General features: G+C 44.1%; 1 long non-coding RNA gene across 1 annotated transcript; it reads right to left on the minus strand.

The window, feature by feature from the left end:
• Nucleotides 1-9,450: 9,450 nt before the first annotated feature.
• On the minus strand, nt 9,451-24,554 carry LOC137531973 (uncharacterized). The gene is made up of 3 exons (XR_011023826.1): nt 24,489-24,554; nt 16,185-16,247; nt 9,451-9,591 (listed from the first exon to the last, which is right to left on the minus strand). It is a non-coding gene; the product is annotated as an uncharacterized lncRNA (long non-coding RNA).
• Nucleotides 24,555-25,619: the final 1,065 nt, after the last annotated feature.

Below are 25,619 nucleotides of genomic sequence, written 5' to 3' on the forward strand. Positions count from 1 at the left end.
CTATCTTAACCGCTTGAGGACCACAGTGGTAAACCCCCCTAAAGACCAGGCACATTTTAGCTAAAATGGCCACTGCAGCTTTAAAGAGACTCCGTAAACAAAAATTTCATTCAGTTTTCTTCCATCCTACAAGTTCCAAAATCTATTCTAATGTGTTTTGGCTTACTGCAGCACGTTCTACTATCACCATCTCTGTAATAAATCAACTTATCTCTCTCCTGTCAGACTTGTCAGCCTGTGTCTGGAAGGCTGCCAAGTTATTATTATTATTATTATTATTTAGTATTTATATAGCGCCGACATATTACGCAGCGCTGTACAGTGTATATATATATCTTGTCACTAACTGTCCCTCAAAGGAGCTCACAATCTAATCCCTACCATTGCCATATGTCTATATTATGTAGTGTAAGTACTGTAGTCTAGGGCCAATTTTAGGGGTAGCCAATTAACTTATCCGTATGTTTTTTTGGAATGTGGGAGGAAACCCGAGTGCCCGGAGGAAACCCACGCAGACACGGAGAGAACATACAAACTCTTTGCAGATAGTGCCCTGGCTGGGATTCGAACCAGGGACCCAGCGCTGCAAGGCGAGAGAGCTAACCACTACGCCACCGTGCTGCCCCTACGCCACAGTGCTGCCCCTAAGTTCTTCAGTGTTGTGGTTCTGTGATGCATCTCCCCCCTCCAGGCCCCTCTCTGCACACTGCCTGTGTTTTATTTAGATTAGTACAGCTTCTCTCTGCTCTATTATCTTTTACAAGCTGGATACATCCTCCTCTGAGCTGGCTGGGCTTTCACATACTGAGGAATTACATACAGGCACAGCTGTCTGCACTCTGCAGGAAGAAACAGCCTGACACTTCAGTGGAAGATAGCTGCAGGGGGAAAGAAACACACAAATGATCTCTTGAGATTCAAAGGAATGCTGTATACAGCCTGCTTGTGTATGGATGTATTTTCTATGTGTGGACATACTGTACATCAACCTACTTCCTGTTTTGGTGGCCATTTTGTTTGTTTATAAACAAACTTTTTAAAACTGTTTTTAACCACTTTTAATGCGGCGGGGAGCAGCGAAATTGTGACAGAGGGTAATAGGAGATGTCCCCTAACGCACTGGTATGTTTACTTTTGTGCGATTTTAACAATACAGATTCTCTTTAAGGCACAGCTGCAGGGCCGCACAACACAGAACATGAGTGATTCTTCCCCCCTTTTCCCCCCACCAATAGAGCTCTCTGTTGGTGGGGTCTGATCGCCCCCCCAGTTGCTTATTTTTTTTTTATAAATATTTATGTTTGCGTTTAAAAAAAAAAAAAAAACCTTTCCTCTGCCTCCCCCAGCCAGCCTCCCTCCCTCCCCCAGCCAGCCTATCACAGCGATCGGCTGTAATAGGCTTGAGTCTATCACTGCCAATCGCTCTCTTGTCCCCCAGGGGGACAGCCGTGTCACATGGCTGTCCCCAGTGCAGCGCTGCTGCTGATCGCAGCGCTGCACTGTGTAAATATACGGCGATCTCACCGTCTAACAGTCTCCCAAGCTGCAATAGCTGCTCGAAGGTGAGATGCGCGCACAGCGTGCGCGCGATCACATGCAAATTACAGCCCCAGGACTTGACGCCAATTGGCGTTAGGCGGTCCTGGGGCTGCCGCCGCGTTCACGCCCATTGGCGTGACGCGGTCGTTAGGTAGTTAATGGAGACTATACTTAGCTTGAACCAGACAGTTAAAGGGAACCTAAAGTGAGAGGGATATGATGGCAGGGGCGTAATTAGAGGGAAGCAGCAGCCCCTGGAACCCAGAGCTGTGAGAGGCTCCAACTACTAACCTTCCTTTCTGCCGATACAGGGAACTATACTCCAGATGAGGCCTTCTTGTGGCTACACCTGTGGGTGTTAAAAAGATTATGTTGGCAATATTTGTTTTATGACTAGTGGGGTAGCAATAGGGGGTGCAGAGGTTACAACTGCACTGGGGCCCTTGGACCAAAGAGGCTGGTAATACTGTACTGGTAATAATCAATTCTACTCTATAGATGCTTTGAATAGTAGTGATCATGAACAAACCGTTCCCCGTCCCCTTCTTACATCTCTGATACTGTGGTTGTACTTGGCAGGTTTTAGTGTGCCGTATCAATTGTTATGTATAGAGTGCTTGGAGGGGCCCATGTAAAATGTGCACTGGGGCCCAGAGCTCCTTAGCTATGCCACTGTTTATGACTCTTGTGAGATGGGCCCCAAGGCCATGAAGAGCACCAAGGGGGGCAAGGGAAGGGGTGTGAGCATTGGAGGGGCCTCATCAAAGTTTGAATAAGTGGCCCTATGAAATGTAGTTACTCCACTTTATGGAGGCTGCCATATTTATTTCCTATTCAACAATGCACAGTGCCTTGTTGTCCTGCTAATCCTCCTCTAAGGCAGGGATCCCAGTTGTGACAGCCACAAATGCAGAAGGTTTCCAGTAAACATTTTGCCGCATGATATGTGCGTTTTAACGCATTCTCTCTCTTTTTTTTTTTTACAGTGATTTCAATTAGGAATCGAATGTGTTGTGTGTAAAAGTAGAGCAAGATGTACAGTATCTTTTTTTCAATGCTATGCAGAATCGCATAGCATTCTGATCTACACAAATGTGATTCCTGGCTTATAATTTTAGCCATAGCTATTGTTCAAAAGGAAATAAATATGTCAGCCTATGTATCCCTCTCGCTTAAAGGACACCCAAAGTGAAAATAAACTAATGAAACGAACGATTGTATCTATCTTCCTTCTCCTAAAAATGACTTTTTAAGATATTCCACAATTTTATTTTATGTTTAAATCTACTTTTTAAGTTTTAACTGTTTTATTGTTTTTGCTCAATGACACATCCATTAAAGTATGCCAGAGCTAAAATATATGAACTATTGACCCTTTTTATCGCTTTACTGCTCTCAGAAACCTTTTTTAGCTAGGAAAGTGTTTTATAGTTGGAATTTCTTATCAGTGAGGGTCACACTGTAGTCACTTCCTGTCTGAATCAGCCACTTACATACCTGATATTTAACTCTATCAGGCAGGGAAATAAAAAAAGGAACACAGCATAGTTATTAGTGTGTGTGGCACTGTACATACACATGTCTATCTCATCATGTCACATGTCACTTCGGTATCCTTTAAGGTGTGCTTTAAAGGCAACCTGAAGTAAGATGCACATGGATGGTGACCAGGGGCGTAACAATCAAACCTGCTATGGCTGCAACTGCAGGGGGTCCCGGGGGGAGCCTGGGGGGGTGGCAGGCCATTGGGCCCACCCAGGGTTGTTTTTAGGGGCAGGAGGGGGGAGCAGTGGGCACACACAGCCGATAAGGGGGGCCCGACCCCCCCTCCCTCACCTTGGACCCCGCATTTAACACTTCCCCTCCAGATATTAGAGCAGCAGTAGGAAACGCAGACTCACTCACCTCTTCTGGGTTCCATGCGATGGAACTCCCATGCTGCCTGTCTTCTCTGACTCCAGCGACGCTCACTCTACTTGTACTAATTGGGAAGACGGTGAGCGGCACTGGAGACAGAGAAGATTGGCGGCTTGCGAAGCTACATTGCATGGAACCCAGAAGAGGTGAGTGAGTCTGTGCTTCCTGCCCACTGCTCTAATTTCTGGAGGGGAGAACGCTTTATGGGGTCGAGGTGAGGGGGGGGGGGAGTTAGGCCCCCCTCCCCATTGATGTGTGTGCCTGCTGCTCTCCCCTCCTGCATTATTACCCTGGGGCACCTATACCTGGCTGGCTACCTATACTGGGGGCACCTATACCTGGCTACCTATACTGGGGGTACATATACCAGGCTACCTATACTGGGGATACTTATACCAGGCTACCTATATTGGGGACACCTACACCAGGCTACGTATACTGGGGCATCTATACCTGACTATCCATACTTGGGGCACCTACACCTAGCTACCTATATTGGGGGCGCCTATACCAGGCTATGATGAAGTTTAGAAGTTTCCTCGATGGCTGTATATTTGGAGCAGCATAGCAGGAAGTAAGCCGCATCTCCCTCACTCTCTATCCCTCACTCTCTCTCCCTCACTCTCTCTCCCTCCCTCCCTTCCTCTCCCTCACTCTCTCTCCCTCTCCCTCCCTCTCCCTCCCTCTCTCTCTCCCTCCCTCTCTCTCCCTCTCTCCCTCTCCCTCCCTCTCTCCCTCTGTCTCTCCCTCCATCACTCTCTCTCTCTCTCTCTCACTCACTCTCCCTCTCTCTCTCACTCACTCTCCCTCCCTCTCTCTCCCTCTCTCTCCCTCTCTCCCTCCCTCTCCCTCCCTCTCTCCCTCTGTCTCTCCCTCCATCACTCTCTCCCTCGATCTCTCTCCCTCGCTCTCTATCCCTCATTCTCCCTCCCTCTCTCTCTCTCCCTCCCCCTCTCTCTCTCCCCCTCCCTCTCTCCCCCTCCCTCTCTCCCCCTCCCTCTCTCCCTTGCACTCTCTCCCTCCCTTCCTCTCTCCCACTCCCTCTCCCGTTCCCGCTCCCTCTCTCCCTCCCTCCCTCCCTTTCTCTCCCTCGCTCTCTCTCTCCCTCCCTCTACCTCTCTCCCTTGCTCTCCCTCTCTCTCCCTACCTCTCTCCCTTGCTCTCTCTCTCTCCCTCCCTCTCTCTCGCTCTCTCTCTCTCTCCCTACCTCTCTCTCTTGCTCTCTCTCTCTCCCTCCCTCTCTCTCTCTCTCTCTCTCTCCCCCTACCTCTCTCCCTTGCTCTCTCTCTCTCTCCCTCCCTCTCTCTCTCTCCCCCTACCTCTCTACCTTGCTCTCTCTCCCTCTCTCTCTCTCCCTCTCTCTCTCTCTCCCCTACCTTTTTCCCTTGCTCTCTCTCTCTCCCTTGCTCTCTCTCGCTCTCTCTCTCTCCCTTGTTCTCCCTCGCTCTCTCTCTCTCTCTCTCTCTCCTTCACTCTCTCTCTCTCCCTTGCTCTCTCTCGCTCTCTCTCTCCCTTGCTCTCTCTCTCTCCTTCACTCTATCTCTCTCCCTTGCTTGTTTTCTCCCCCTTGCTCTCTTTAGTCAGTTTAGTACAGTTCAGGACAATTGCTTTTTTTGGCCCATCCAAATACATTTTACATGTTGTTTTCTGACAGTACATTGCAGAGCCTTGGTTTTGTTAAGTGGTAATTTGGCTTACGGAAATTGCTGTGCATTAACATGGTAGAAAAGGGAAAAATAAAGCCTTCCAGGGCTTTTAGCGTAAAAACTATAGTAAATAACTGTGAATTGAAAAATTCTACCCAGCTCTAACTTGAATTAATTCCCTTTTTGCCCTTTCCAGAAGCAGGAAGAAGGTGATAAGTGGCACATTTACTTTTTTTGAGCCCCCTTTGCTGCAAAGCTAACATTTGGAGAAAGGCATTTTTTTTCCACATTAAGGGAAACCCACTGTGAGAGATAGACAAAGAAAGGCATGTTTTCTCCCATTTAAAATATGGTCTGCTCCTTGCCTGGTTGTCATTCTGACCTTTTTGCTACAGTTGTGTCTGTCGACATAAATGGAACAAGTATGCAGTAAGCAGAATATTATATTGCTAAACTATTTTTAAATATTCTCTCTGTCATTGTCAATAGCACAGAAATGGCCTGCATGAGGAACCCACCAAAGCTGTAAATGGAAAGAGTTTGTCTTTTCCATTCATCAAGTTGCATATAATAAGTCCCTCTATACTATACACGTAAAACGCTGGCCCTCAGAGCCATTAAATTTGGCCCCCAAGGGGTTTCCCCACTTTGAATTATGCTTGGCCCACTCTAGTCCACCAGGGAAGCTATATTGGAGGGGAAGTCGTAGAACACCCGGGAAGCCATTTGAGGGGGGTGAGGGGAGCACTAAATACTAGGAAACTGTATAGGGGAGGGACCACTAGACACCAGGGAACTGTATTGGGAGGAAGGAGGACCACTACTCACTGGGGAACTGTATTGGGGTTGGTGGGGAGCCAATATATACCAGGGAACTTTATAAGGGAAAAAGGTGGCCACTAGACATTGAGGTTGGCCAGCGACTAGGTCCCGGTGTTCACTTTTGGCCCACTTTGCATTTGAGTTTAACACCCCTGCTCTGTACTAATTAGACCCAGCAGATAGGATAAGCTTCTTCTGGCCAGGAGCAGGGCTGTTAAAGAGGAACTTTAACCAAGGATTGAACTTTATTCCAATTAGTAGCTGATACCCCTTTTCCCACAAGAACTCTTTACCTTTTATTAAATAGATCATCAGGAGGGGTTGTGGCTGATGTTGTAGTGAAACCCCTCCCACATTGTGATGTCATGACCATGGTCCTGACCGTTTTCTGTCTGTGAACCTCATTGCGTTGTGGGAAATAACGGCTTTTTCCAACTGCCAAGCAAGAAGTATCTCCCTTTGTGCATAGAACTCTCAGTAAATGAACATTTCACACAGATCACCTGGCAAGACTAAAGATGTCACCACCAGTGATATATTTCAGAATGTAAATCATGGAGAGGAAAGATTTTACTATGAACAAAGACTGACTAAATAATCTATAAATCTAATCTATAAATTAATATTGTAAACAATAAGCAATTTTATTCATTATATTATTTTCACTACAGTTCATCTTTTTCAAGCACATACTCACTGGGCATACACAAGCAAGTTCCACGCATACCCAGTAAAGGGAAGAGCTGGTGCATGGGGGGGGGGGGGGGGGGGGGGGGGATGAATGCAAGAGTGATTCCTTCTAATGGGCATACACGGGCCACCGAATAGGTATAGAGCGACCCAGCGCTGGACAGGTGGGCTGGAGAAGAATCCAGGAACCCACTAGGCTATCCAGACACTTAAGAGAAGGATGACTTGTGCTCAACCAACTGTAGACTTTTATTATGCTGAGTACACAGCAGGAACCAGGCAGCATGACGTTTCAAGCCTACAACTTTTCTCTAGAGCAGTGATCCTCAAACTAAGGCCCACGGGCCGAATGTGGCCCCCTGAGGCTTTTTTACCGGCCCCACACACAAAATATATTACTTACAGATGTGGTCAGCTACATATTTAAATATTGGCGGTCCGCATATAGAATAGCATTGCTGGCACCACCCATCCACATGGAAGCCATAAAGCAGTAATTTGCTGGTTTCCAATCAAATTCCACACCAGGTGACACTGCTGTCCAATTGGACTGCAGGTTGTCACCTGGGTATGCTTCACTGCCTGGCGCGCAAAGACTTCTACATCATTTTATGTATACTCCAGCCCCCCAGCAGTCTGAAGTATGTTGACCTGGCCCTCAACCCAAAACGTTTAGAGACCCCTGCTCTAGAGCCTGAAACGTCGTGCTAGTTTCTACTGTGTGCTCCTCATAAGACAAGACAAATAACATTTGTATTTCGCTTTTCACCTGGCTGACTGAAAGCGCCAGAACTGCATCGATTAGGGAGCACTCTATAGGCAGCAGCAGTGTTAGGGAGTCTAGCCCAAGGACTCTTTGGTGAATAAGTGCTGGCTTAGGAAGAGCTAAGATTTTAACCCAAGTCTTCTGTGTCAGAGGCAGAACCCTTAACCAGTACATTATCCAGCCACTGCTGGATAATAATAAAATAAGAGTAATCAGCAGTTGGTTGAGCTTGGGTCATCCTTCTCTTGTGTCTATGTACAGGGGTGGTTGAATACCCTGAAAGACTTGGTGCTCCCCAACTACATACAAAGAAACCACTATAGTGGCCTGCAGGACATTGCTGACTATTGAGAAGCTTCCTACTAATGAAGTAAGTATCTAACTTTAATATTAAATCATATTTCGGGATTTCATGATCAGGACCTACCCAATCAATGATGAACATTTTGCCCTGTTTAATTAAAGGCATTTTTGAGCAACACTTTTATACATTAACTAGTCATGCTATAGTGAACAAAATGTAAGTTGGAATATTAAGGGCCTTTGTACAGTGCCACGGAATAATAGTAATGATAATGATAATGATCAAGTGAGCAGCACGGTGGCATAGTGGTTAGCATTGTCGCCTTGCAGCACTGGGTCCCTGGTTCAAATCTGAGCCAGGTCAACATCTACAAGGAGTTTGTATGTTCCCCCCATGTCTGTGTGAGTTTCCTCCGGGCACTCTGGTTTCCTCCCACATCCCCAAAACATACAGATAAGTTAATTGGCTTTCCCCTACATACATATACATATGACTATATGGTAGGGGCTAGACTGTGAGCCCCTCTGAGGGACAGTTAGTGACAAGACAATATACTCTATACAGTGCTGCGTAATATGTTGGTGCTATATAAATGCTTAAATAAATCAATAAGTGTACATGCCACAAGCACACCTGATAAAGGGCAGGGCCTCAGAGGCCCATAGGCACAGGTTTGATGGTGCCCTAAACTCCGCCCCTGAACACAGGCCACACCCTCAAGTCAAAATATATTGAACACTAATCCCTTCCTTATGTCACTAACTGTAAGACTCTTACACTCTATTTACTGTCTCATCTCATCCTAGTGACATGAGACAAGGATTAGGGTGTACTTGCCTGAGGTTAGTGATATGAGGTAGGGATTAGACTGTATGCTCCCGAGGTCAGTGATTTCAGGAGGGGGGGGCGCCTCTCTTACACAAGCCACCTTTAGGCATGTGCCTAAAGTGCCATATGGGAAATCCAGCCCTGTGAAGGGGGTAACCCCGAAACATGCTGGGTAATTACTGGTTGAACTTGATGGACGTATGTCTTTTTTCAACCAAAATAACTATGTAACTATGTAACTGCTGAGATTTAATAAACACAAGTTTAAACGCCATTTGAGTGCCTCCTTCGTATCACTCATTGATAAACCTGCACAGGCAGGTAAGTGGTCATTACAGATAGACGCAGCCGATACTATTCATGTAAAAGTAAAGAGAGGTAATCTATCCCCGTCCACTAATGTTTAGAAACATATTGTAAACAAGCATAAATGAACAGCACTTCTCTCCAGGGGGAACAGATGCATCCTTAAGACTGGTGATTAAGCGTTTTGTTCAGCGCGAGTGTCTGGCTTAGGATCATGCGTCTCAGCGCGGGAGAAGGAGACGGAGGAATGACAGCCTCACGTTCTCTTTTGCTGAGCTGAAATCCTCCCGGGATTCCTCCATAGCATTTATTCTCTGTTCCAGTTCCCAGCTCAGTACATTTAATGGGATTCAGCACGCCGCACCAACGTTAAGCAGTGGAATTTATTTTTTTTCAGCAAAGTTAAATACTTAAGCAGGTAGGTAGCGATGATCCCTGCAGCTTCGGAGGCTTTGAAATTACCAGTCCCCCCCTTGCAAAGCAGCATGTCTCCTGGCTTCCGTGCTGTGAAATGGGTTTTACTTAAAGTTCCGCGAAACGTGAAATATTTGTCGGTATTAAAGGAGGCGTCTTCTGGCGGCCATCAATAAGCGAGAAATTTCATAGTACGGCGGTATGAAATGTACAGGCTGAAGGATGAACATCGTTTATTTATTCGTATTACACCCATCCACTGCGCTGACAGGTTCTCTGCAGCATTAACTAAATCTCAGCGGGGTTCACAATCTAACATTCCAAAAGAAAAGAAGCGCTCTCGTTCAATCCCATCAAGTCTGCAACAAAACACCAGAAATGAAATAAAAGTATCAGTCGGTATATTAGAAAATATAAATCTGCTTCTTCCCACTGCTCTTTGCAACACTGGGGGTGGGGTAGGTCATTAGGAGTCACATCTGGTCAGTATACTTGAGGGGGGAACACACATCTGGCTACTATATGGGGGGAGGGGGCATATCTAAATATACTAGGGAGAGGGGAGCACATCTAACTACTATATTGGGAAGGGGGGAGAGAACATCCGGCTACCATACTGCGGGGAATCTGGCTATTAAACTGTGAGTGTAAGTGTTGTTAGGGGCACATCTGACTACTATACTGGGGGATACAAAAAACTGATCCTTTCAGAAGTATATAATAAAATGTAACTTTTACTTATATGTTTGTAATATCACAATTAGATGCTTCATTACAAAAAATGTATCAAGGCAGGATTTCACTATTTTAGTGGAGTATGTAAACCCACAGGCTAGATAACTAAATGCTCCAAGTCCTAAGCCTTGACTAAATTGCAATATTACTTTCTTACATTAAAGAAAAAAAAACCCACCAATCCAACATGTTTCAACTCCCTAAATGGAGCCGTCGTCAGGGAAAAAGAGCTCAGTGCTAGGGTGCTAGGGCATTAGAAAGAAACAGCATTGTAAACACATCACATAAGAAAAATAATAAATGAGAGCTATGTGCTCTCCTGCTCAGTCAGCAATGAAGTGAGCCTGTTCTCAGACCAGTCTTATATACTCTTAAGGGCCTGATTCACAAAGTGGTGCTAACAGTTAGCACCCTGGTGAAAAGCCCTTTATCACGCCTAAACTAAGTTTAGGCATGATAAGTTTAGGTGTGATAAGTTTAGGTGTGATAAGTTTAGGCATGATAAGTTTAAGCACCAACTGCGTTAGCACCACAGTGCACAGCTGATCAAAAGTTTTGCGCTAGCAAAGTCTGGTGCACTTCGCATAGAGTTTAATGGTGCTGCTTTTTGTGCGGGACTTTGCACGCTATCTACACTTATCTAAACTTAGCATGCCTAAACTTATCACACCTAAACTTATCACACCTAAACTTATCACGCCTAAACTGGCTTTTCACCAGTGTGGTGCAAAGGTTATCATGCCTAAAGTCTTTTAGGCGTGATAACTGAGTTATCACCGCTTTGTGAATCAGGCCCTATGTGAGGGGTGGTTCTCATGTTTCCTGTACCACCCTTTTTCCCCACTCTCCCATTGGTCAAAACCGCTTTCAATCAAGCTATTTGAATGGCCATTGGTCGGCTTATCTAACTTCATTACTCCCAAAATATATCTTCAGACGGATTCACTTACCCCATAAAACGCTTACTATACTAGGGGGGCGGACTACATTTGCCCTTGGGGGCCCCATTGTAGCTAGAACTGGCTCTGCCACAATGCAACACGCATAGTGGGAACGCACCCTAAACCGTGCGTTAGAAGCGCTGTTTCACCATCCGTCAGAAGGAGGCCTCGTTTCGAGTTCCTCTTTAATTTAAAGGGTATCACAAGTATTCTGCTAGAGCCTTAATTATTCTCAGCATTATGATGAGTTATTCTTTACAGGCAATGTTAATTGTTGCTTTCTCTAGTTCTTGTAAATGAAGTTCAGGCAGCTATTTAATTAGTGGTGTAATTAAGACAAGGTTTTGAAAAATGCAAATGGGTTTCCTAGAATCCATTTGTGTTCCTCCATATTATCTAGCCTTGTCAAACCTGCTGCATGTGCTCAATTATGGTCTGTGCAGAGATTAGATAACATGGGCATTGCAGGTCACCCGCCTGACAAATAATATATTTTCAACAATAATGCAATAACTGTCCAGGATAAAATCAGAAACTGGATTAAAGAGTCATTTTTTGGGGAGTGATGGTAGCGTGCAATCCTATTTGGATAATTGGTAGTCATTAAGGAATATGAGGGCATCGTAAGGACAACTATTATTTTAGGTAAAGTCCGGCAGTCAGGGTGATTTGGCAGGGCTTGTGGTGTATATGATAATGATGATTTCATCACTACTGGCTGTGTCTTTAACCCTTTAGCCAGAGCCGGGACAAGGTCCTCCAGCACCCAAGGCTGAGACGCCAAAGTGCACCCCTCCATCCTTCCCACCGCAACCGGCACACACTGATTGCTATTAGACTAAAAGGGACCCCAAACCCCAACACCTTAATCTCTACTTATCTGGCTTGCAGTCACTTCCATGTATCCCCTTTTCTTATTTCTCTCTATAGGGGGATAGGGGAATGATAGCTGAGTGAGTTATGCATAGGGATACTCATTCGGATTTTGCGGAATTTAAATTTCCGAATTTCCGATCAGAAATCTGATTTTCCGATCGGAAATCGGAAACCGGAACTCGGAAATCAGATTTTTGCAGAAATACTGCATTACTGCAATTCGGTAATGTTAGTCCAATCACAGAACTCGAGATCAATAGACCAATCAGAGAATGCAGAAACAACTTGAAAGTATTTGACCAATCAGAGAATACAAAAAATAACAACAACAAAATCTACTCGGAAATCGGAAACCGATCGGAAATCGGATTTCTGAAGAAATACTGCATTACCACAACAAGGTAATTTTACCCCAATCACAGAACTCGGAAGCATTGGACCAATCAGAGAATGCAGAGTCAACTCGGAAGTATTTGGCCAATCAGAGAATGCAAAAAAGTGACCAAAAAAACACTACTCGGAAATTGGAAACCAGTTTGGAAATTCGTGAAATCGGTAATCGGCTTTGGCAGAAATCGGAGTTTCTGCAGAATCAGAAATCGACATTTCCGACCATCCCTAGTTGTGCACCCCCTCCTACACTGCGCCCTGAGGCTGGAGCCTCTCTCGCCTCGGCACGGCCCTATCTTTAGCAGCCACATATAGCAAAGCTATATGTGTGCTGCAGGGCCTATTTTTTCTGCCGCAGGGGAACTGTACCTTCCCCAGCTTGGCAGGGTATGCAGAGTGGCACCAGGAGCTTGCCTATTTATCGGTACCTGATGGCTGGATCAGCTTCTCCTCCCATCTCCTCCACCCACGGTGCTGTAATGCCGACATCTTCTTCTGAGTTCCGATCACATGATAGGACATGTGATCGCAACCCAGGGGATAGTGTCAGCATTGACTGACAAAAATCGATCCATATGACATTTCGGGGAATCGATTCCCGGCAGATGAATCAAATTTGCAAGGAAACAAATGAGAAAAATGAGGAGTGTATGGCCAGCTTTAACCTGCACGAATTTACATTTTTAATTTTCTTTTTTTCTATTTTTAATTTAATTTAATGCTGCTAATAAACTAGTCAATTATCAAACGATTAATTGACCTATCGATTCTCAGAATCGATTCAAAATAAATGAATCGATAGAACATGAATCGATTTTTTGCCCTTTCACAAGGGTCGATTTTTGTTCCATTTTTCCACCTTTAATCGATCGGAAGCTATTTTCTATCACAAAATAAGCACCCTGATGAATCAGATCGAGTAAAGGTCGATCAAATACAAAATGAAAAGCTCTTGATCTTGATCCATCGATTGAAATTACCAGACATGCTCGATCAATTTATTTTAAGAAATTGATTAGATATGGGCCGACATGAATCGATTCTACATCAAAATGACGACTCAATTTTTGATTTATTTGATTCATTTATCGGTTGTAACAATCACTGAATAAAAAATTGACCAGTGTATGGCCACCTTTAAACTGACATAATAATTTAAAAAATAAAGTATATTGGTCTGAGATTGACACATGTATGGCTAGGAAATGCTTTTGAAAACAAGACAGATTTTAGAAAAAAAAAAACAGGAAAAAGAAAACTTCAAAAAACAACAAATAAGTCTTACAGTTTGGCTACTAGACAATGGTTGAAAAAAATTGAGGCTTAAAAAACGATATGTAATAAAAAAACAACAATAGTCTACATTAGGTTTCTAGGCCCTCCTATTACAGGGAGCAACAGCTTACAAAATTGGTTTGATATTTTATGGGCTCATATTGTACTTTAAAATGAGTGAGTCTACGGGAAGCTTAGGGCATTATTTTCACAACGCTGTTTTTTGAACATCTTTTATTGTGTTCATGCCATACATTACTTCCATCATGGCAAACACACATTGCTTTAAAAGCCTTCTCTGTATCAGCCTACCAGGATAACCTGCCAGAGAGTGTAGCACCCTACAGCTGAATAATCCTCACTCACCCACAGTGACAAAATAAATGCATTCATATGGGGCAGAAGAGATTGTTTAGCAATGTACATGCTGTTGTTGATGACTGCTGTGCTTTATCCAAATGCGTTTTGTGCTGTGACATTGACATGTCCTTTTTTTTTTTCCCGTTCAGTGTACACTAGCTAAATTCCTATGCAGGGTTTGGGGGTTTTTTTGTCTGGCATTTTCAACCTTATTTTTCCTTGCCTCTATATATATGTATACATATATATATATATACATATATATATATATATATATATATATATATATATATACGGTACATATATATATATATACGGTATATGCTCTCCTGCTCACCGAGCTCGAATAGTATTAGCTATCCGGGCTGTGCTATCCGAGCGCACTCGGATAGCAATCAGCTATCCGGAGATAACCTAGCTATCCGAGCTCGGATAGCGTCATCCGCTCGGATAGCGTCACGTCAGACGTCACCTCGAGTTCTTACAAGCGAATCAGAGGGCTCCCAGCCCTCTGACTGCAGCCAATCACAGAGGGGGAGCCTGGCCAAGCCCCCCTCTATAAATAACGGGCGCCATGTTGCCTCACTCGTCCTGCTTGCGACTTACTGACTGACTGTACTGAGAGACTGCTCCAGTGCTTTTTGTCTGTGCAAGTGCATTTATTGTTCAATACACCTAGCGTTTTTACACTCCAACAATTGATATTCACCTATATTGCTTTGTATTGTAGATAAATTGTATTTTAGACAGTTTAGTTTGTGTGATTAGGGACTAGGGAGGGAGACTGTCACTGGTGCTGCTGTAGCTGCAGCCAGCAGCTAGGCCCTGTGCCTAGGCAAGGCAGCCTGCCCTGCTCTGTGCTCTAGTCTCTACTAGTTACCTTATCTGTGCTCTCACCTGTCCTACTCTACTGTACTACTTCTGTGTTAGATAGATTATTGTACTATTTTGTAGTTAGCAGGCCCAGCTTTACTGCTATACCTGTCCTGTATCTGCTCTCTGTAATCTAGTCACACCTGTTCTATTGTTTAGCTAGATTCTTCTATTGTTTAGTTAGTACTGTAGTACTGCAGTCAGTGCTAGTAGTTGTTAGAGTAGTAGTACTACTGTGTTAGCTTTCTACAGAACTGCTGTGCTGTGAGCAGTGCCAGTGTGACAGTTAGTGTGCACTAGTGTCTTCTCCTCTGCTGTCTGACTGGCACTTGGCACGTGCCACATCCGGCATGCTCCTGGCACATGTTACACCTGCTGCTGCTGCTGCATTGCCCTGCTCCTGCTGCCTGTGCAGCTCCCACTGTCAGGGTGCCACAAGCCACTGATACCACCTATATTTAACCCAAAACACAATTGCTGCGTAATTTTTTGGAGGTGTCTGAGGTTAAAACTGTCATGTCCCAGTTGTGCTGTTGTACTCTGGACACAATGTGGGCTGCACGACTGCTGTCTGGAACCTAGGCCTGATGTTAATTTACAGCTATTTTTTGTTTGGGGGGGGGGGGGGGGGATTTTAAGTCCCCACATCATCAATTAGTGTTCCCCTTTACAAAATAATGATGCTACATGCCTCATATACCCTAAAAACGTTTTTAAAGCAATTTAAAGGCCACTTCCGGTTTTTCTATCCGGATATCCGAATTTGCCCGGATAGCCCGGAAACTGTGGTCGGATATCCGATTTGCATTCGAATCGGAAAATTTTTAACTCGGATATCCGACCCGGATCGGATATCGGGGTATCCGGATCCGAATCGGATCCGGATTTTGAAAAGGGGTATCCGAGCATCACTGGTCAGTGGTTTTGTTGTAAAGTATTTATGTATAAGTAGATATTAACATAAGACTTTTTCATAGCCCCTCTCATGCTAATTAAAAGGAACATCCAGTAAGTAACAATCATTTGTATGTATCTACCACACAATGACCCATATGCAGTTAACTTTTTCTCCTGAGTTTTTTCCTATACTTCTTTGTAGCCTTCTTTTTAAAACAGCTTTTCAACACTTGAAAAAGTATCAAAAAGTAGATGAAAAAGTACTATTAAATTTATTTTGATTATATTTTAACTTGATGATAAAAGCATTTTATTGGCAAGATGTGGCAATATCCTAGGAGAAGACTCAGGTGAAAAAGTTAATTGTATATGGGCCAAGGTATTCTTTCTGTGTAATTTAAATTGCATCTCTCAGATTAGCCTCTTTTCTCTCTGCACAGCTTGTCACGTGACTGCAGAATGCCGGTAACTGTCTGTGCAGCAGCATTGAGATGAAGCTCCCCCCCCCCCCCCCCCCCCAATTCCTCCAACCCATAGGAAAGAGTGTGATGCTACTATAACAAAGGCATTGAAAATCTTATAAAAAGATATGAAAACTGCCTTACCATTTATTCCTACTTGATTGCTACAGCTTGCAGTTGACTATCACATCAGTAAATTTATGACACCTACATAAATGGAAGATGAGATGTCACTTTATAACCTATAATTTCAGCAATCATATATAGCATCATCATCTACTCACTCGGTTTTGGGTAATGCCACCTTATGCTGGGAATTAGTGTTGGGCGAACAGTGTTCGGGTGATGTTCGGGTTCGGCCGAACACCTGATGGTGTTCGGCCAAACTGTTCGGCCATATGGCCGAACTAAGAGCGCATGGCCGAACGTTACCCGAACGTTCGGCTAGCGCTGTGATTGGCCAAACGGGTCACGTGTAGTGTTGGGCGAACATCTAGATGTTCGGGTTCGGGCCGAACATGGCCGAACTCCGAACATAATGGAAGTCAATGGGGACCCGAACTTTCGTGCTTTGTAAAGCCTCCTTATATGCTACATACCCCAAATTTACAGGGTATGTGCACCTTGGGAGTGGGTACAAGAGGAAAACATTTTTAGCAAAAAGAGCTTATAGTTTTTGAGAAAATCGATTTTAAAGTTTCAAAGGGAAAACTGTCTTTTAAATGCGGGAAATGTCTGTTTTCTTTGCACAGGTAACATGCTTTTTGTCGGCATGCAGTCATAAATGTAATACATATAAGAGGTTCCAGGAAAAGGGACCGGTAACGCTAACCCAGCAGCAGCACACATGATGGAACAGGAGGAGGGTGGCGCAGGAGGAGAAGGCCACGCTTTGAGACACAACAACCCAGGCCTTGCATGAGGACAAGAAGCGTGCGGATAGCAATTTGCATTTTGTCGCCATGCAGTCATAAATGTAATACAGATGAGAGGTTCAATAAACAGGGACCGGAAACGCTAACCCATCACAGATGTTCATTGTTCATGTTACTTGGTTGGGGTCCGGGAGTGTTGCGTAGTCGTTTCCAATCCAGGATTGATTCATTTTAATTTGAGTCAGACGGTCTGCATTTTCTGTGGAGAGGCGGATACGCCGCCGATCTGTGACGATGCCTTCGGCAGCACTGAAACAGCGTTCCGACATAACGCTGGCTGCCGGGCAAGCCAGCACCTCTATTGCGTACATTGCCAGTTTGTGCCAGGTGTCTAGCTTCGATACCCAATAGTTGAAGGGTGCAGATGGATTGTTCAACACAGCTACGCCATCTGACATGTAGTCCTTGACCATCTTCTCCAGGCGATCGGTGTTGGAGGTGGATCTGCACGCTTGCTGTTCTGTGTGCTGCTGCATGGGTGTCAGAAAATTTTCCCACTCCAAGGACACTGCCGATACCATTCCCTTTTGGGCACTAGCTGCGGCTTGTGTTGTTTGCTGCCCTCCTGGTCGTCCTGGGTTTGCGGAAGTCAGTCTGTCGGCGTACAACTGGCTAGAGGAGGGGGAGGATGTCAATCTCCTCTCTAAAGTCTCCACAAGGGCCTGCTGGTATTCTTCCATTTTGACCTGTCTGGCTCTTTCTTCAAGCAGTTTTGGAACATTGTGTTTGTACCGTGGATTCAGAAGGGTATAAACCCAGTAATTGGTGTTGTCCAGAATGCGCACAATGCGTGGGTCGCGTTCAATGCAGTCCTAGGCCGAAGAGGTCATAGCCTAGGGTCACAAAACCTGTTTATTTGGGCAATTTCAATGGTGGCGAGTCTGACGTACATAAATCGCAGCAATGGCCGTTAGCAACGTCTGAATCTCACGAAATGTCTCATGCAGGTAGAAGACATATTGTTAGACTTGGGCTCCAAAGATGGGTTCCCTACATCTCTGCAAACCAGAGTTACAGGGCTCCAAATTTGGTAAAATCCCCCATAGGATTTCATTGCCTCCCTATTTCACTTTCCAAAATCTCACATCTTTTCAAAGGGCAATGGCTCAGCAGTACCAAATTTTCTAGCATTGTAGGGACCCTTAGGGGGAACATGACTGGTGAGTTTCGGGCCCCTAGGCCGAAGAGGTCATAGCCTAGGGTCACAAAAACCTGTTTATTTGGGCTATTTCAATGGTAGTGATGGTGACGTACATAAATCGCAGCAATGGCAGTTAGCAAAGTCTGAATCTCACGAAATGTCTCATGCAGGTAGAAGACATATTGTTAGACTTGGATTCCAAAGATGGGGTCCCTACATCTCTGCAAACCAGAGTTACAGGGGTCCAAAATTGGTAAAATCCCCCATAGGATTTCATTGCCTCCCTATTTCACTTTCCAAAATCTCACATCTTTTCAAAGGGCAATGGCTCAGCAGTACCAAATTTTCTAGCATTGTAGGGACCCTTAGGGGGAACATGACTGGTGAGTTTCGGGCCCCTAGGCCGAAGAGGTCATAGCCTAGGGTCACAAAAACCTGTTTATTTGGGCTATTTCAATGGTAGTGATGGTGACGTACATAAATCGCAGCAATGGCCGTTAGCAAAGTCTGAATCTCACGAAATGTCTCATGCAGGCAGAAGACATATTGTTAGACTTGGATTCCAAAGATGGGGTCCCTACATCTCTGCAAACCAGAGTTACAGGGGTCCAAAATTGGTAAAATCCCCCATAGGATTTCGTTGCCTCCCTATTTCACTTTCCAAAATCTCACATCTTTTCAAAGGGCAATGGCTCAGCAGTACCAAATTTTCTAGCATTGTAGGGACCCTTAGGGGGAACATGACTGGTGAGTTTCGGGCCCCTAGGCCGAAGAGGTCATAGCCTAGGGTCACAAAAACCTGTTTATTTGGGCTATTTCAATGGTAGTGATGGTGACGTACATAAATCGCAGCAATGGCCGTTAGCAAAGTCTGAATCTCACGAAATGTCTCATGCAGGTAGAAGACATATTGTTAGACTTGGATTCCAAAGATGGGGTCCCTACATCTCTGCAAACCAGAGTTACAGGGGTCCAAAATTGGTAAAATCCCCCATAGGATTTCATTGCCTCCCTATTTCACTTTCCAAAATCTCACATCTTTTCAAAGGGCAATGGCTCAGCAGTACCAAATTTTCTAGCATTGTAGGGACCCTTAGGGGGATCATGACTGGTGAGTTTTGCCACTGCTGAGCCATTGCCCTTTGAAATGGTGTGAGATTTTGGAACGGTAAATAGGAGGCCCAATGAAAGCCTATGGGGGATTTTACCAATTTTGGACCCCTGTAACTCTGGTTTGCAGAGATGTAGGGACCCCATCTTTGGAATCCAAGTCTAACAATATGTCTTCTACCTGCATGAGACATTTTGTGAGATTCAGACGTTGCTAACGGCCATGGCTGAGATTTATGTACGCCACCATCACTACCATTGAAATAGCCCAAATAAACAGGTTTTTGTGACCCTAGGCTATGACCTCTTTGGCCTAGGGGCCCGAAACTCACCAGTCATGTTCCCCCTAAAGGGTCCCTACAATGCTATAAAATTTGGTACTGCTGAGCCATTGCCCTTTGAAAAGATGTGAGATTTTGGAAAGTGAAATAGGGAGGCAATGAAATCCTATGGGGGATTTTACCAATTTTGGACCCCTGTAACTCTGGTTTGCAGAGATGTAGGGACCCCATCTTTGGAATCCAAGTCTAACAATATGTCTTCTACCTGCATGAGACATTTCGTGAGATTCAGACTTTGCTAACGGCCATTGCTGCGATTTATGTACGCCACCATCACTACCATTGAAATAGCCCAAATAAACAGGTTTTTGTGACCCTAGGCTATGACCTCTTCAGCCTAGGGGCCCGAAACTCACCAGTCATGTTCCCCCTAAGGGTCCCTACAATGCTAGAAAATGTGGTACTGCTGAGCCATTGCCCTTTGAAAAGATGTGAGATTTTGGAAAGTGAAATAGGGAGGCAATGAAATCCTATGGGGGATTTTACCAAATTTGGAGCCCTGTAACTCTGGTTTGCAGAGATGTAGGGAACCCATCTTTGGAGCCCAAGTCTAACAATATGTCTTCTACCTGCATGAGACATTTCGTGAGATTCAGACGTTGCTAACGGCCATTGCTGCGATTTATGTACGTCAGACTCGCCACCATTGAAATTGCCCAAATAAACAGGTTTTGTGACCCTAGGCTATGACCTCTTCGGCCTAGGACTGCATTGAACGCGACCCACGCATTGTGCGCATTCTGGACAACACCAATTACTGGGTTTATACCCTTCTGGATCCACGGTACAAACGCAATGTTCCAAAACTGCTTGAAGAAAGAGCCAGACAGGTCAAAAAAGAAGAATACCAGCAGGCCCTTGTGGAGACTTTAGAGAGGAGATTGACATCCTCCCCCTCCTCTAGCCAGTTGTACGCCGACAGACTGACTTCCGCAAACCCAGGACGACCAGGAGGGCAGCAAACAACACAAGCCGCAGCTAGTGCCCAAAAGGGAATGGTATCGGCAGTGTCCTTGGAGTGGGAAAATTTTCTGACACCCATGCAGCAGCACACAGAACAGCAAGCGTGCAGATCCACCTCCAACACCGATCGCCTGGAGAAGATGGTCAAGGACTACATGTCAGATGGCGTAGCTGTGTTGAACAATCCATCTGCACCCTTCAACTATTGGGTATCGAAGCTAGACACCTGGCACAAACTGGCAATGTATGCAATAGAGGTGCTGGCTTGCCCGGCAGCCAGCGTTATGTCGGAACGCTGTTTCAGTGCTGCCGGAGGCATCGTCACAGATCGGCGGCGTATCCGCCTCTCCACAGAAAATGCAGACCGTCTGACTCAAATTAAAATGAATCAATCCTGGATTGGAAACGACTACGCAACACTCCCGGACCCCAACCAAGTAACATGAACAATGAACATCTGTGATGGGTTAGCGTTTCCGGTCCCTGTTTATTGAACCTCTCATCTGTATTACATTTATGACTGCATGGCGACAAAATGCAAATTGCTATCCGCACGCTTCTTGTCCTCATGCAAGGCCTGGGTTGTTGTGTCTCAAAGCGTGGCCTTCTCCTCCTGCACCACCCTCCTCCTGTTCCATCACGTGTGCTGCTGCTGGGTTAGCGTTACCGGTCCCTTTTCCTGGAACCTCTTATATGTATTACATTTATGACTGCATGCCGACAAAAAGCATGTTACCTGTGCAAAGAAAACAGACATTTCCCGCATTTAAAAGACAGTTTTCCCTTTGAAACTTTAAAATCGATTTTCTCAAAAACTATAAGCTCTTTTTGCTAATTTTTTTTTCCTCTTGTACCCACTCCCAAGGTGCACATACCCTGTAAATTTGGGGTATGTAGCATGTAAGGAGGCTTTACAAAGCACAAAAGTTCGGGTCCCCATTGACTTCCATTATGTTCGGAGTTCGGGTCGAACACCCGAACATCTCGGCCATGTTCGGCCTGTTCGGCCCGAACCCGAACATCTAGATGTTCGCCCAACACTACTGGGAATACACAATGAGTTTTTTTCAGCAAATCTACTGGCCGATCGAACCGCTGATTGATTTTCTGATCGTTTTTCTGTTCAATTTCCATTCACTTCTATAAGACAACCGATCAGAGAAAAAAAAAAGATTAAAATCAGATCGGACCTGTCGGAAATTACCTATCAAGCCGTCAAACAGGAGTATTCCCAGCATAACAGTCAGGTCTTAATTGACGATTAAAAAAAAGTGCACCAGCAGGAATGAAAAGTGTAACTTACAACTTTTTACAAAGTCCTGAACTGTTAGGCATGCTGATCAGGACAGGGTCTATACACGTGTAGTCTCAGAAGGATAAGAGGAATGGAGACAGGGGAGGAGTAATTTATCATGTGTTTGTGTTTTGACAGCACTTATAATGTTTACCTGCCTTTATGGTTGTTAAGTAAGTTTACTGCACAGCTGCTTTGAAATACTCAGATTAAAGTTAAATTATTCATAACAGAACTGTCAGGGCTTCCATATACTAATTTTAGGCTTGTTTTTCCTCATTTATATTGAGTAGAGAAGAATAATAACCTTTCCATCAATATTTTATTGTTGCCCCTCATTTCCTGTCCCTGGGAATATTTTCATTTATTTATTTATTTAAGTATTTATATAGCGCCGACATATTACGCAGCGCTGTACAGAGTATATTGTCTTGTCACTAACTGTCCCTCAGAGGGGCTCACAATCTGGTCCCTACCATAGTAATATGTCTATGTGTGTATCATGTAGTGCATGTTTCATAGTCTAGGGTCAATTTTAGAGGGAAGCCAATTAACTTATCTGTATGTTTTTGGGATGCATGGTGTACATTTAAAAGTGACGCATTTCAATGTGAAGATCTGTGGGTTCTGGTAGTAGAGTTTTTTCAGAGTGCGATCTGCGGGTCCTCTTGTATCATAGTTGCTGCTAACTGTATAGAACAGTGCTGGGCATGGAGACAAAAAGAAGAAAAAGCGCACACTGCGATACTAGTCGGTGAGGGCTCTAGCCCCTATAGGAAAGGTCTCATCTGGTTGTCGAGGCTGGAGAAACCTATACAGGTATGCCAGCTGTCACGCTTGTGTCCCTCTTATGCTGGGGACCTGGCTTGCACGGATATCCTCACGGTCTTGGATGGTGATCCAGTCGGGATTCCACAGTGGTTTTTTGGAACATGCTGCGTTGGGCGTGTAAACGTTTTTCTGTGCTCGGCTGGTACGAGCCTGATTCCCCGGCTATGAGTGTAGTAGGAGATAAAAACAGCTAGCAAAGCAAGGCGGTGTTAGCCGCAATGATATGCAAAGGCTGTGTTTGAAATCTTTATTGCGACACATTTCACTGGGGAGCACTACTGCTTTATCAAGCATAAATGAATGAAACGGTAAAGACAAACATATATAGTGTTTGAAACTTCCCTCCCTTTCTGACCATTGGTTGGGTCATCTGGGGCGGGCTTAAGGTGGACCAATGCTGGGAGAGGGGATGATGCACAGTTCTGAGCTTGGCCTGGATTAGTCTGGATGGGATGTCATTTGAGAAACAGTGTAGTGGATTGGAGAATAGGCTGGGGAGGTGGGTTCAAACCTGTATTTTTTTCTCATTTATATTAAGTGGGGACGAGTAATGCCCTTTCCATCGAGATTTTATTGTTGCCCCTCATTTCCTGTCCCTGGGAATATTTCCATGGTGTACATGTAAAAGTGAAACATGTCAGGCGTGAGATATTGAAGATAGTAGAATATGGGTAATATTACCGATCCCCGAGGTGGTCGGTAAAATTACCGATCACCTTTTATCAATAGTAGAATATTGGTGATGTTACTGATATTTTACTGTAGGACTATCTTATCCTATTCTCACACTACCCTCCCTTATGAATGCTAACACTGAGGCTCCTTTTACACTTAATCAGTGCTCTCAATTATAACTGAAAGTAAACTGATTTTCTGAAGTAATGCCCATCTTTTCCTAGGGCTCAGTTCACACTCTACGTGTTTTAAAGCGGATCCGAGATGAAAAACTAACTATAACAAGTAACTTGTCTATATATCTTATCTAAAGTTTAGATAGTTTACACAGCATATCTAGCTGCAAACAGCTTCAAAAGTTTATGATTATTTATTCCTGTGATACAATGAGGCACCCATGTTCTGTTTGTCACATTGTCATGGGCTGAGGGCTGGAGATGCTATCAGCTTGCCTGTGTGTAAATTCAGTCCCCTCTCCTCCTTTCTCCTCCCCTCTGCCTCTGAAATCAATGGCTAGTAACCTCCTCCTCCTCCTGCCCAGACTGAGCTCCCATAAGTCCTTGCTACAGGGCCAATGCACAAAAGGAGCTGTAGGAGAGGCTGGTTTAGTTTATAGGAAATTCGAGTATTAAAACAAAACAAGTATTTGGCTTGAGGAATGCAAATTAATTGCATTCATTTTTGTGAAAATAATGTTAAATTATATTTTCGTGTAAAAATGCCATCGAAAATACGTTTTGTTATTCTTTGTGATTTTCATGTTTTACACAAATCTATTTCCACGGTCTCCATGCCTGAGGGCCCTTTTACATTTAATCAGTTGGTATGCGTTAGTGTGCGTTAGTATGTGTTGGTACGCATTTTTTCCATAGCAGTGCATTGTGAAAAAGATTTCAGTTAAGACATGTATAGTGGGAACTGTGCCATAGGAAAACATGGGCATTACTTTTTCTTTCAGTTATAACTGAGACCAACTGATTAAGTGTAAAAGGGGCCTTAAGGCATTCACAATTTTATGTGTCTAAATTTTAGTTCTGCCAACCTAATTACTTGATTTTGCACCCCCTTTGCTTTTAATACTCAAGCTGCCATCCAACACCTTGATGTGTTTTCCTGGTCAGTACACGCAACTGTAATAGACAACATGCTTTTGCTTACTGATATGACTATATCTTTTCTCAGCAGTTGTGAAACACTGCAGGCGTCACGGTATTGGATGTACTGTGGGCAGTAAAGCTGAAATAACAGAATAAGATTAGTAGCTGTTTGCTTTAACTGACAGGCAGTTGGAGTGTGGTCCACAAATGATCCAGTGTCAGGTCAGACAACCAGCAAAATAAACTCAGTCAGTAATTGGGAGAAGCTGCCAGAGATAGAACATAATCAATACAGCAGGTCAAGGTCCAGGCACTTAGCCGATAGAGTCACTCGGCACGGGTTCCCCTATACACACAAGTATGTGCAGAATGCAGAACAGAGGCCGCAAAACATGTCAATAACACAAAACCATTCCAGAAATTTTTATCTCTTTCTAAATGTATGGCTGAATTAACAACAGAACAGAAATATGCGTACTTGATTAAAATGGCAAGTCCAGTGACATCTATAAAAATATGATATTGCCTTTAGAATCCGTATTGAAATTAGAGATGCCCAATTTAAGAATTAAAAGCCAAAACTAGGCTGAACAATTTATTAGACTCAAAACTTTTATGGATTTTTTTAAAAGTAATGTAGAGCAGGTTTTTGTTGTTTTTGTTTTATTTGTTTAGTACTACAAGCTGTGAATTTATTTTTCATTTATTTGCTTCCCTCTTCCCCACTCACTGGGTTTACTACCAAGGTATTTATAAGCACTCCAATTTTGCCTAATTTACGTGTGGTAAATATTAAGTCCGTTATTAAAAATTCAAGTTTGCAGACTTATGCTTAGCTTTATGCAGGTCGACCAGCCCGATATGGCAAATAAATGATCACGCAATGATCAAAAATTCATCTGATAGAAGTGATCAATTCTACCATCTTGCCAACTTGATCTTGATTACATTGATTACATTTTAGCAGAATTCTTGTAGGGAACTTTTAGCGTTGTACAACTTATTCGGTATAACACTACATGGTCATCAACGAGTCTTAGCTTGACCTTCTCCTTTTCAATCACCAGACATCTTCCTACGTGTCTGATAACCTGTCAATGATAAAAAGCTGATCAGTAGATCGGGCATGTTGGGGGCAATAGACCGGACAATTTGTTCACGGCATCATTAAAATGTTGCTATAGAATCTAAG

The sequence above is a fragment of the Hyperolius riggenbachi genome, chromosome 9 (assembly GCF_040937935.1).
Source record: "Hyperolius riggenbachi isolate aHypRig1 chromosome 9, aHypRig1.pri, whole genome shotgun sequence".
NCBI classification, from domain to species: Eukaryota; Metazoa; Chordata; class Amphibia; order Anura; family Hyperoliidae; genus Hyperolius; species Hyperolius riggenbachi.